At 46.0% G+C, this 12,267-nt stretch overlaps 1 long non-coding RNA gene across 2 annotated transcripts in view; it reads right to left on the reverse strand.

Annotated features, from left to right (window-relative positions):
* The window catches only part of LOC118177068, a 53,743-nt gene that overhangs the window by 39,860 nt on the left and 1,616 nt on the right, over positions 1-12,267 (reverse strand). The gene's annotated exons all lie outside the window — the stretch shown is intronic.

Raw genomic sequence — 12,267 nt, forward strand, 5'->3', positions numbered from 1 at the left:
TGTAACCATGGAGGAGGATGAGAGGGGTCACCAGTACGACAAGGATGGTTTCTGTGTTCTCAGAACTGAACCTCAGAGCCCATACACCAATGCCAGGCTCCAAGTTCCCAAAGCCCATCTGTAGCAATCATTAAATAAACTCTTAACGGTGTCTTCTGTAGCTTTTAATAGACTGGAGTACTTATACTGTCAGCTTTTACTGGGCAAGATGTAATTTTCCAATAAACACCGCCTCTTCCAAAAAGCAGCACTTTCTGAACTTTTTCCAGAATCCAAAGGTTTTGGCTGCAGCTGCAGCAATGGGAATCAAATTATAAAAACAAAATCCCTCCTTTCACTCCATGCTTTCAAATGTTTTTCCAGGGCTGAAATGAGAGGCGCACTCGCTATTTGTTTCTGCTTCTGTTGGCTTTTAAAAGCACAAGAGGGTAAAGGAGCTGGATGGCTGTAACTTTCACAGCTTGCTTATGTACACAGTGCCATAACCTTTGTGTCTTGCTGTGAGCAGCTGCACGGCAATTGTATTAGTCTGACTGACTGTAAACTGTGTGGTAATATGTAAAACATATTGTGAGTGATGATGACTAATTGGAGAACATCTTGTGAGACACTCTGAACGTGCGTAAAATGTCATCCAGCTGTAAGCTGCGTTCTGTCCTCGACTGGCTGCTACTTATCAGGGCTTCGGGGCTCAGCAGCAACTCTGCAGAGGTAACAGATGAATGGCACGAGCAGCAGCACCCCGTGCTTCAGCCTCTTCCACCCTCCACCTTCAGTAACTGGTCAATGAAAGTCAGGCACCAAGTTCTGGTACCTGGACTGGTTTCCTTAGGGATATTCAGAGCATGCTGGCTACAGGACCCTGACTGTCAGTGGGAAACTTGGATAACTCAGCTGCAAAATAATAAAAATAGAAATTACTGGACATATTCTAAAATCTTGTCCTTGTTTCTAATGCTCTCATGGCAGAATATGACTGAACCCTGCTGGCAAACTGTCATACCTCCAGCATTACTGCAAACGCCAGAGACGCAGGGTAGCAGTGTCTCGTTTGAAGAGCCAACAAATCCTACATCCAAAAGGAAAGTTACCTTGTGGAAGGAGAGTGTTGAACTGCCTGTTACAGGTGCTGAGACTTGCAGTGGATGAAATATTAGGTTTGCTCAACTGTCAGACCATCGCCAGCCACACTGGTCTACACAAAATGTCCCCTTCTAGCTCACGAGGCAGGGAAGGTATTCCCTGACAGCAACTCCCTGAAAGCGAGAAGAAAGGTATACTCCAAAAGCAATTCAGTGTTCATCCGCAAGGGCCTTTCTCTGTGGGTGTGGAAGCCAAACAAGTTCTGCAGGGAATTTCAAATTAAACTTCAAAACCTTCTTTAAAGTAAGAGATCTTGTGCATAAAGGGCTAAATGGTGCATTTCAATGAAATGAGATGTTTTAATGGACAAAGGAAGTGAATCAGCTCTTCTCTTGAATACCATTATGCCCCATACTTTGGGAGCAAGGGAGACCTCACACTTATAAACGAGGGCCCAGCAGAAGTACGCCAGTTTTAATTACAAGTGCAGTTTATGCACGGACAGCTGTCCTGCTGCGCTAACATCCCTCGCCTACGGGAGGTGTGAACAGCAACAGCAAGGCAGCACAACCACGGCTGGAGAACACGGGAGGTAAGAAATAACAGATTATGATCATTAAAGAGTTACAACTCTTGTCGAGAGGAGCCCCTAGACTTACAGCAAGGAAAGCTGAAGTCATGTAGGACTGCCTAGGAAATGGGAAGTCCTCATTACAAGTGTGATTTGTGTGTAAAGGAGACTCCCCGAGACCGTACAGCAACGTCTCCAGACAGTCACACTGCAGATGCCCTATGCCTTCACAGCATCACATGCATTTAAAAACCTTCAGCAACAGATCCTCGACAATGTCTCCAATTGTTCCCTTTGGCTCACGCTGGCCCAAAACAATAGGTTGGTTGTAGTCCCAATAAGCTGGAACGTATCTGCTATCTGGTGTGCAAGCAGCAGCGAGGTTAGCTAAGGGTAAAAATAATTCTGTCCTCCTCGGCGATGAAAACCCTTTCATTTGTACTGATATTCAAGGCCCTAATTTAAACAGGGACCATCTCTTGCTGAACACATCTGATTGGCAGTGCAGGATAGAGTTACAGCTGTATGGTCTAGCTTGTCCATTACGCAGTTAAACACTGTCAAGACGATGCTAATAAACCTTACCACAACCACTGCTCCCCAGGGGTCACAGCCAGCTACCCTAAAAGCCAAGGAGTTTGGGGAGATGACTAATAATTCGCAGTGGCGTTTGGTTTCCAGCACCAGACCGTGGGCACGGGGTGGACCCAGGGGAGGGTCCGGGGGGAGCTTCGGCCCCAGCTCTGCCCCATGCACGGCGGTGCCCCAGGTGGAGTGAGGCGGACCCCAGCACAGCCGCCTGCCGCTGACCTGGCATTCACCTCCGCCGCTGGTGCTCTAACAGAGCCGTTTTGTTCCTCCCCGGAGTGGAGAGCGTCCAAACAGCAAATGTTCAGTGAGGGCAGGAAGAGCGTTTGAAGCAAATTCTTGCAGAAATAAATGTGAATTTACTTAACTTACCATGTCTCCTGCTTTTCCCCTCAGCCCCCCTTTTCCTTCCTAGTGCTGTTCCTCAATAGCATCCCTCTACTTTCCAAGTCATCCTTCACACTCACCACTGTGTACCTCTCTCCCTTTTGCCACCCACTGCCTATTTCTTTATTTTCTTTTTCTAATTTCTTCCCCCTCCCTCCACCTCAGCACAGACTTCTTTCCAGGTGAGAATATTTTACTCAGTGATTCTATTTAAGCAAACATTATAAAAGGAGCAGCTCCCGCTGCTCTCGCCTCCTCAGACCGCTCTCACGTAAAGCCATCGAGCAAAAGGGCCGGGGCACCAGCAGAACCAGACCTGCTCAGGAATACTTGTTTCCTCTGTTCTTTCCTCTTAGTGGACCTGACGTTTTACGGCTTTGTCAACCACACAGATTTTGTCAGGAGTTTCAGCGTTTTGCACTGAGCTGCTGCTTTTGCACATCTGTGTTTCCGTGCCACTTTGCCTCCCATGTTGTGGACAAAAGCTAAAACACCAAAAGATGCACGGCTTCCAAAGCCAAAATTTAAAACCATAACTTCCAACAAGAAGCCTGCATTTAGAAGCCAACCTGATCGTGCTGTGGCAGTCCTCTTTTCAAGGCTTCTTGTCTGGTAATTATACTACCGTTTGATGCTCCAGTACTACAAAGTGTCAGACTGCAGAAGCCAGGTATCCAGATTTCCCAGACACACCAGTGAAACTTGACAGGTCAACTCCTGCCCCATGGGCTTGGGGTAAGAAGGAGGCACCTTGGTCCTGGTGTTGAAACAGAGATGAGCACAGGAGCTTTCCGTGCAGGGGCTGCAGCATCCCCAGGAAGCACAGAGCACAGGGAGATGTGGCACACAAGGAGAAGGGTTGAGAAAACAAGCTCAACCTTCCTTTCCTGCTTCTCCAGCTCTCTTGTTCAGAATGGTCTAGCTTCCTTCCTTCTTTCCTCCTACACCCTGCTATTTAAACACACACACCTAAGTAACAGCCTTCCCTTCATAATGGTTTCTCCTTCATCTTTCCACTCCAAATTTCCTTGCTAGAATGGACTCAGAAGAAACATTATTTTAAACAGAAGTTGGCCCAGCAGACTAGTGAGGATGTGTTCGCTGCCTGCAGCCTGCCAACACGCTTCCCAGCACCGAGGTTTGCTCTGTGTGGTAGCAGCAAACTCCAGGTGCCTTTGCTACCCACTGAGTGCCTGGGAAGGGTAAAATCCTCTCCTGCTCAAGCTCACAGAGCTCTTTTGCAAGGCAGCTATGCTGAGAACAATATGCAGGTTGCCATTAAATATGCTATATTAATGCTTGGCATTAAATTTTAATATAGTGATTATACAGGAGAAAAATTGTACTTCAGATTAGGAAGGTATTAAAGAGTTTGGAAAAAATCTTTATTTTGAAAGAGGCATTTATCAGGTAGCTCACGGGATGCTGTTTACTTGTCAGAGCCCTTGGGGAGGATGCTCGGAAGGGGGGAAGGCTCCCCATTAGTAAGAACAGGAGACGCAGCAACCTTTTCTCTTTGCTTTTATTCATCCAACCAAAGGAGCTGGAACATGTTTCCAGACCTAAAACTAACCTAAAGGGCCTGGCCATCCCTCCCAGTGCGTCAGCTGTCAGTAAAGAAGAGCATCCATTGACCAGCGATTCTCTGTAACTAAGCCCATCAGTGCAGATGCTGATGAAAAACAAACAGAAAACCTCCACAACCTTCTTTTGGTACAAGAGGAGCCAGGGTTCAGCTGAATCCCGGAGTCACAGCTCGCTGGCCTCCACGGGGATTTTCGTGGTGTCCAGCTCTCCAGCCGGCCTGGAAGGGTTCCTGTTTTCCAGAGGGAGGAGCTGATAGGGCTGAGCTGGGACAGCGCTGGGACCACTGATCCCAGAGGCCCAGGTTCTCCAGCAGCAGGGGGAACAAAGCAGCTAGTGTTTGCTGGGAATGAGATGGAAGAAAAATAATTTTGGCTGAACCAGCATTTTCCAGTGAAAACCCTTCTTGTCAGAAAACTCAAATGAGTCGACTGATGAGAAAATACAGGTATCTTGTCCCAATGCTCCAAGCCACCCTGCCTGGCTGCCCTGTCCTGTCCCACCACAGCTTATCGCGGGGCTACAGGAAACCTCTTCCCTCGAGCATCAGCAGCAGCAGAGCAGTTAGCTCCTTTAAATACAGCTGGTTCCAAAAGCATTTCTCAGAAGTGTTTCATTAGAAGGAGAAGAGAAGCTTCCAAAGTTCTTTTGAAATGACTCCTTTAGTTTCTATTATGCAACATGGAGAAATTGAGATGAAACTGGGATGACATGGGTTTTAGGGTAAAGGCCTAGTGTTGGCTGCCAACAGATGCCTGAGCTTCTTGTTTCCTTCAGGTGCACCTTGAAGATATATCAAACAAGCACAGAGCCAGCAGAGAACCTGAATAAGCTCGTGTCTCTGGACTTTCATTAGCAGAAAAGCCACAATTAATTTCCTAAAGAAAAAAAAAGGAAATGGAGGGGTTGGTTTTAATCTTGTCCCAGGCTGAGTGAATCCAAGAGTCGGAGCAAATGGGATCCCCGTAAATCTAACGGCAGCCACAGTGAAACATTATCCTGTGCCTTTTTTAGGAAGTACTTAGTGTAAGAAGTAGCAGAAATGGTTAGTGGAAACAGACCCTTGCCTCGGTGCTGCAGCCAGTCCTCGACGCTGTGACCCTACCAGATGTGTCCGTTCAGAGGCAGCACCAGGGCCAGATAAGGACCCTCGCCACGGAATTGATCAGTTCCCATTTTCTTAACCCCTCACACACCTGTGTGGGACCTAAAGACTGCTGGGGCCTGAAAAAAAAGTCAGGTCAAACCTCAGCTGCCCGCTGCAGCCCTAGCAGGAGAAGGGCAGCCGGCAGGGGCCGGAGCAGCACACCTTTGGAGGGCAATCCAGAGCCTCAGGCCCTGCTCAGAGGCATCTTCGTGCCCTCTTTCCATGTGCATGCCCTTGGGCACACTTCATCTACCCCACTGCATCAGGAGCAATCCCTGGGAGCCCTACGTGCACCCCCAAGCCGTATTTGTGCCCTGCTTCTCTCATACCCATGCATGGTGCCGTGGTTTGGTGACATAGTTTGGGTCCGTGCTCAGAGAAGGATGGAGAGGAAGAGCACAGCCCTGCAGGAGGCAGCTTGAAGCAGTTATGGGGTGGATGACAAAACCAGGGCACAAAGGGATGCCCCAAAGTGAGAAGGAGCAGAGCTTGGGAAAGGCCCGGAGAGGGGAAGCGCAGGGGGTGCGAGGAGGCTCCGAGCTCGCCAGTCACCGCCAGGAACACCACTGGGCTCTCCCTGCCCACCTGTGCCTGAGCAACATTATTTCAAGCTTCCTCGTGTTGTGTTTTTTATTTAATTTTCCAGCGAACACACTCTTTTATCATCCAGAACCGTGAAAGTAAATTAAGAAGAAATGGTTTTCTTTCAATTAGACTCACAGTTGCTTTGAGTAACTGCCTATAATTCTATTTAATGAAAAAATAAAATCATTATTCCAGTTCTCCCTGTGCCCTGTGACAAGCACACAGACGGGCCCCATTAGCAAGCACTGTAGATTTACTTAATTAGAAAAATATTTTGTTTTCTCCAATTCAAAAAAAAAAAAAAGAGAAAGAAAAGAAGAAAAAAAGGGAATGAGGGGGAAAAAAAGAAACCTCCAGGCACAATATTAATCTAACGTGTTACCTGGTGCTTAATAACTTATAAACTAAATCACGTATCAATCTATAATTTAGTTTTCCCTTTGATCTGTGGCGGCATCTGGTGCACAGCCTAGCCAGCAGCCTGGTGCCATCTTATCCTTCCTGCAGCACTTCTCAGCACAAGCTCCCGTACTCCTGTCGGTGCACCAAAGGTCTCTTGGAGGCAGGACCCTGGCATTCAGCCCCACCAAAGGGCTGGTTTCTCCCAGGAAAATCGATGAGATTCTTCTACCAATTCCATCCATTTCATCTCTGCTCCTAAGTACCCCACAACAACAGCGTGGAGCTCCTGCCAGACTGCTGGTAAAAGAGAGCAGAAAGTCCAGTGGAGATCCTTCAACACCGCAGCATGCTCGGCATCAGGTGTCAGAGTTTTCCTGGCATTTATGGGTTACTTGAAACAATGCACTTTCATTTTATCTGCATCTTGCTTTTTTATGATGATTATTATTCTGCTGTAGCATGAATGCCTCCAAGAAGAGGAAGTTTCAATTAGGATGCTGAAACCCTAAGCTGTAGTTTTATGGCTTTAAATTAACATATAGAGATTTGCTCCAGGTACCGTAACAAAGTCAACATCCAGCTATGCTATCTGATTACACGAGCTGATAAAGAATTTATGGAACATAGCACAGGAAGCTCTCTTCACTGGTTGCCATTCCGCAGGGCAGTGCCCCTCGTGAGGAAATTATGGGGGCCAGGGGCAGAGGAGATAAAATGGGCTGGATCCTCAGCTGGTGTAAATCAGCTGTGCTTCCCGGCCTGGGCCACTGCCTGAGCTCTGCTGGGCCATGGGACTGGCTTGCCACTCTTGGGCTCATGCAATGATTTATTCCCCTTTCAGCATTTACTGTCTGTTCTTTGATAAATTTACAGAAATGACCCTACAAGGCCTGCTGTCTCCCAACCATACCCTTCTTCTGCTGTGATAGTACCCAGACTTGCGTGTGCATTTGTGAAGTACGGGACAGTGCTTCCCAAGGTACCTGAGCAAAGCCTGTCTATTAAGATATTAGGTAAATTGGTGAACACTTAACACAAGCCTCCCCCTTCTCAGGTGAGCCCAGACCTATGCAGAGCACCTCTAGCAGCATGCAGCTGGCTGCCCGGAGTCCCCACCACCCACCCCTTCCCTCTGTCCGTACAGGATTTTGCAACCAGCTGCCCGGGGAAAGTTCTGCAAGCTGAATTTAGGAGCCTCACAAGGTAGCAGCTTCCTCCTTTTGTGCAAGCCCAGCAACTAACATCAAATAAGAAATTGAAGGTTTCTGGCTGACGGTTGTTACCCTTACAAATGGTGCGCTGGCATCCTCTGCTGGTACCGCTTTGTCATAGCACAAGGATGGGAATCGCACTGCCAATAACGAGTAGCATCAATGTTGTAACACCCTTTGATTTTGTACAAGCTGCTGTTTCTTTATACAACATAACCATCTTCGTTATGATGGAGATAACCCCTTGGTTCCCGTGGAATAAAGGAAGCCAGCCTGAACTCGGATCAGCCACAGAGAGAAGTGAGTTTTGTCAGATTGCACATCTCCATATCAAGAAGCATCACAGATCTTCTGCAGCCACATCACAAAAAAAGTCTGGCTTCGGACCTCAGGTCTACCCGCCATCCTGTAGCAGGATCAATACCCAAGCCATCCCTTGGAGGTGTTTTTGTAAACCATTCCCAAAATCTCTGCTGACAGCCATTCTACAACCTCCTTAGACAATGGCTTCTCGTGTTATGACAACATTTTTATTGCCTTTTATCTGATAATTGATTCTTGATCAAATGAGAAGAGTTCTTCACAATTTGATGTGGAGTAATTCCCAGAAAGACATTTTATCCATTGTATAAGCAACAGAGGGAGCTTCACCTGGATGTTTTACCCATCAAGTATTTCAGTACATGCACAGAAATCCAAACTTCACGCTGATCAGTGCTTGTTTACAGCACACGGCTGCTGTCAGACACAGAAAAAAGGAAAACAAACAGCAAATTTATTTTTTTCCCTATAAGTTCAGAACTGCTGAAGACATCCACAGTGCTGGTGAGGAAGCCAAGCTCAGCCCTCAGCTGTGAGCCCCAAGCACGAAAGCCCCACAGGGCTCCCCAGCATCGAGCCCAGCACCTGCTCCCAGCCACGCACACTGAGGGCTGCAGCACACACAGCAGGACAGGGTGACACCAGTGTTCAGGGCAGTGCCAGTGCAGCACTGCGTGGCCAGGCACCCACTGCAGTGAAAACAAGGGGAACGGATCAAATCGTAGAAAAACAAAAAAAAAAAAAAGGGCCTGGAAACAGCAGGGCTGAGTGAGGACTGTGATGAGAGCTAGCCTCACGGTGTTCTGGTTGAGCTGGAGTACCAGCTTTTGTAGCACCCATTTATCCCAACTACGTGCTTGCAGGCATGGAACAGGAAAGCAGTTCCTCCCAAAGTGCTGTGGAAACACTGCCTAGTTGTAAAAAAGAGGCACAGCGCCCCAAAACACAAGCGTGCACGTGCCCGTGGGCCTGAGCACAAGTGCAAGGCTGCAGCAGGGAACAGCACCAAAAAAACACACTCATCTGACTTCATTAATCTAACTCTTGCTCATGTATCAAAGTGCAGCGCGTTTTCTTGTAAAAATGATTAAGCTGCTAATTAAGCTGTTTATAACTTGTTTCCCTGGTTGCTAATGATAATTAACATGCAAATTAGCTGAGGGAAGAGAGGCACAGGGGTCCTCAGTTCATTACCAAGTTAATTACTGTTTGCATACTTAAACATAACAGTTATAAATGGTGGCATTTAATGTAATGGCCAAGATGATAATTATACCAACGACATTTTGAAAAGTCATTTCACTGTATGTTATTTTTCTGGGTGATTAATGTTTCCATGCCTGGTTGATAAACTTAGTTCCAAGCAATATGATTTGAAAACTTAGCGCAGCCAAGTAAGTTACCCCTTAACAATGCACCCTTATCCCTGTTTCTCTGTAAAGTAGGGAAGGAACAAGGGGAAATAAAAGCAGTACATTTCAACACTAACAAAGGAGAAATAAAGTGGGCTGGTTAGCACCGCCTGTTTAATTTGAGTTGGCAGCATATCTACCAAGATGCTGTAATAGCATCCTTTTTTTATCCCTCACTGTTTGTTATTCCTCATGATTTATCAGTGCTGGCAGATTTCTGAAGAGATCCAGCCCATCATACTCATCATAGCAGGCAGTATCCCTAGCCTCAAAAGCTAGTATCCTAAATAAACACTGTAAACAGCATACCACAGAAACAGAACTTGGTAATGGCCATTAGGAAGGACATGCTATTGGAAGGATGCATGCCCTGGAAGGACATGCTACTTGCTTGCCACATTCAGGACTCTGCTCCAGTGCGCTCCAGCTTATTCTGACGGCTTCCTCACTGGACACAAAAGGTGCTGAGCTCATTGAAAAATCAGGCCCAAGTCTCAGACAATGCAAGAGGCTTGTCCTCTTGGGTTATGACAACTGCTATCCAATTAACACGGGCTTATTAAAGGCAATCCCTGCTGAGGGTCATGCACATCACACCTGTAGTAGAGTAGACAAGGAAAACAGAAGCTGTGCAGAAGGACGAGCCCTTCCCAGGCATTCAAGAGCCATACGTGGTTTCAGCAAACAAGAAAAACTGCTACTTCAAAGTTATCATTACTCCTCTGAAACACTTCATTCACATCAGGGACCTTTGCTCAATCCCAAACACACCTATCTGTTTGCAAAGTACACAGATCTGCCCTACTCCCTCATACAGAGGGCTGCTTCAGGACCCCCCGAGCAAGGGCTTCCAGAATTGATTAATCCATGTGATTCCACTGCCGAATTCTGCAGTTAAATCATAGACAGTAACTGAGAGCAAAGTATGTGTGTGGTGACCTTTGGGGGTTTAAAGCTTTAATCTCTGGAATATAAACAAAAGGATTATTTCTTTCTCTAGTAGAGCGACAACTTTTTTTCTTGAAATCTTGCTCAAGTGCATCTTAATCCTGCTGTTCATCAGGAAGCCTCGCAATCCTTCGCATTGTCATTCTCGTTGGGGTAAACAGATGAAAATAGCCCAGTGCATAGAGGCAGCATGCTGCTTTCCGAGCATACATAAGTGTGCAGTCACACACAATTCTAGGATATCTAATATATTAATACATATATTTAAATGTTGCAAAGCCAAGAGAAGATTTAAGATAGTCACTTCTTCAAGGCCTTACTGGGAAGTTTGAATAAAGGAGTAAATTTTACAAAAATTCATCCAGATCCAGAGTAATAGGGTTGGACTATAAAATAAGACTACAACTTCTCTGACCCATGCCATCTTTCATACACACTTTTCAGAGCTCTTCACAATCACTGATTTAATCACCTCAGTTTTCCTAGAATGTGTTATATATACTTCTGTGATTATCCGGGGTTCAGAAAGATTTGACCAAACAGTAGGCTTATAAACAGAAACACTAACTGAGAATTTGAACAACCTGAAAAGAGAGGTTTTGTGCACATTTTTCTTCCAGACAAGGTTAGGAAGCAGATTTGTCAATAGCAAAGCTTAGAGGTCTCCGTTTGGAATCTGCTGGTCTAACTCAAAGGAATAGCAGCAGCTGCAGTCACGGGGATACAATGCCGGGGTGCAGACTTCCTTCACGAGAGAAGAATATCCGAACTCTGACAACAGAGTTACCAGCAGCCTAATGCTCCTGGCAGACTGTGGGTGTGGAACTAAATACGTACAGGGATGAAATTTCATCGTGTGGCTTAACAGCTTAGTACATCAGCAGAGAGCTTCTTGCCTTCAGTGCTGCGGGCATTCAGTCACCCAGCCTGTATAATTTAGTACAAGCCATCTTCATTCCCCACCCTATGCTTACGCCAGGCTAAATGAGAGCAGAATTTGGGGTTTTCTCTCCAACCAACGTACAGCCTAGCATGAAGAATGTTAGTCAAGTAAATCAGAGATCTTTTTTTAAGTTGCTAATGCACCAACCCATTACAATCCTATCAAAGAAACTTCATTTTCTAAGCCCAATCTTGTGTACCAAATGCAAGCATTTCTGGTCTTTCACTTTCAGACCAAGCTATGTCTAGCACGTAAAAGCCCATAGGGAGCACATAAAAGCCCATAGGGGAGGAACCCATTACACATGCTGCAGGCACTGAGAACTCTAAAAAGAAATAAGTGCGAGATTTCTCAGACACATCTCCTTGAAAAGGGTTACTGCACATATACGTTAGTGTATCTCCTGCTTTGCAAAGCCACTTGTGGTGTCTTTAGTGTCTTTACTCACTTCCCACTCACTTCCCTTTAAAAATTAATCATTAGTCAAGACATTATGAGGAGCTATTGTATTATACTTAATATTTAATGAACACGTAGCGTACTTAATATTTAATGAATGTTTAGATAAATATCTCCATACTTTTTTTTTTCTTCTCTCGCTTTATGATCTTAGAAACAGATCTTGCCATATCTGCCCCACAGGACAAGCAGCAAATTGTCCAGTGACTTGGAGAAACATTAGGAGCCAGGATTGGGAGCTGTTGCATTGCTGGTTCTGCCGCTCGTACTGAGGAGTTTTCACACCAGTCTCTACTCATACACCTCACATATCATACCAGGCCACAGTGCTTTCCACCAGTAAAATACCCTCTTCTCCCATCATCTTAGAGCTCTTGTAGATGCTGTTGCTCTTATTCCTTTGAGGACTGCAGTTAGGAACCTGAGCTTAAGCTTGATGCATAACATAAAACTGGCTGTATTCGTAACACCTGGTATTTGACCCTCAGCAAATAAAACCATCTCTTCAAGTTACTGCTACCTTTCTGGCCAGCCTTGTACATCGAGATCGCCGCAGCATCCCTCACAACGCCCATGCAGTGAGCACACTGGATCTTTAACTGAACTGGGAATCTTTATGCTAGAAA

Source organism: Oxyura jamaicensis, chromosome 21, assembly GCF_011077185.1.
Source record: "Oxyura jamaicensis isolate SHBP4307 breed ruddy duck chromosome 21, BPBGC_Ojam_1.0, whole genome shotgun sequence".
Taxonomy (NCBI): domain Eukaryota; kingdom Metazoa; phylum Chordata; class Aves; order Anseriformes; family Anatidae; genus Oxyura; species Oxyura jamaicensis.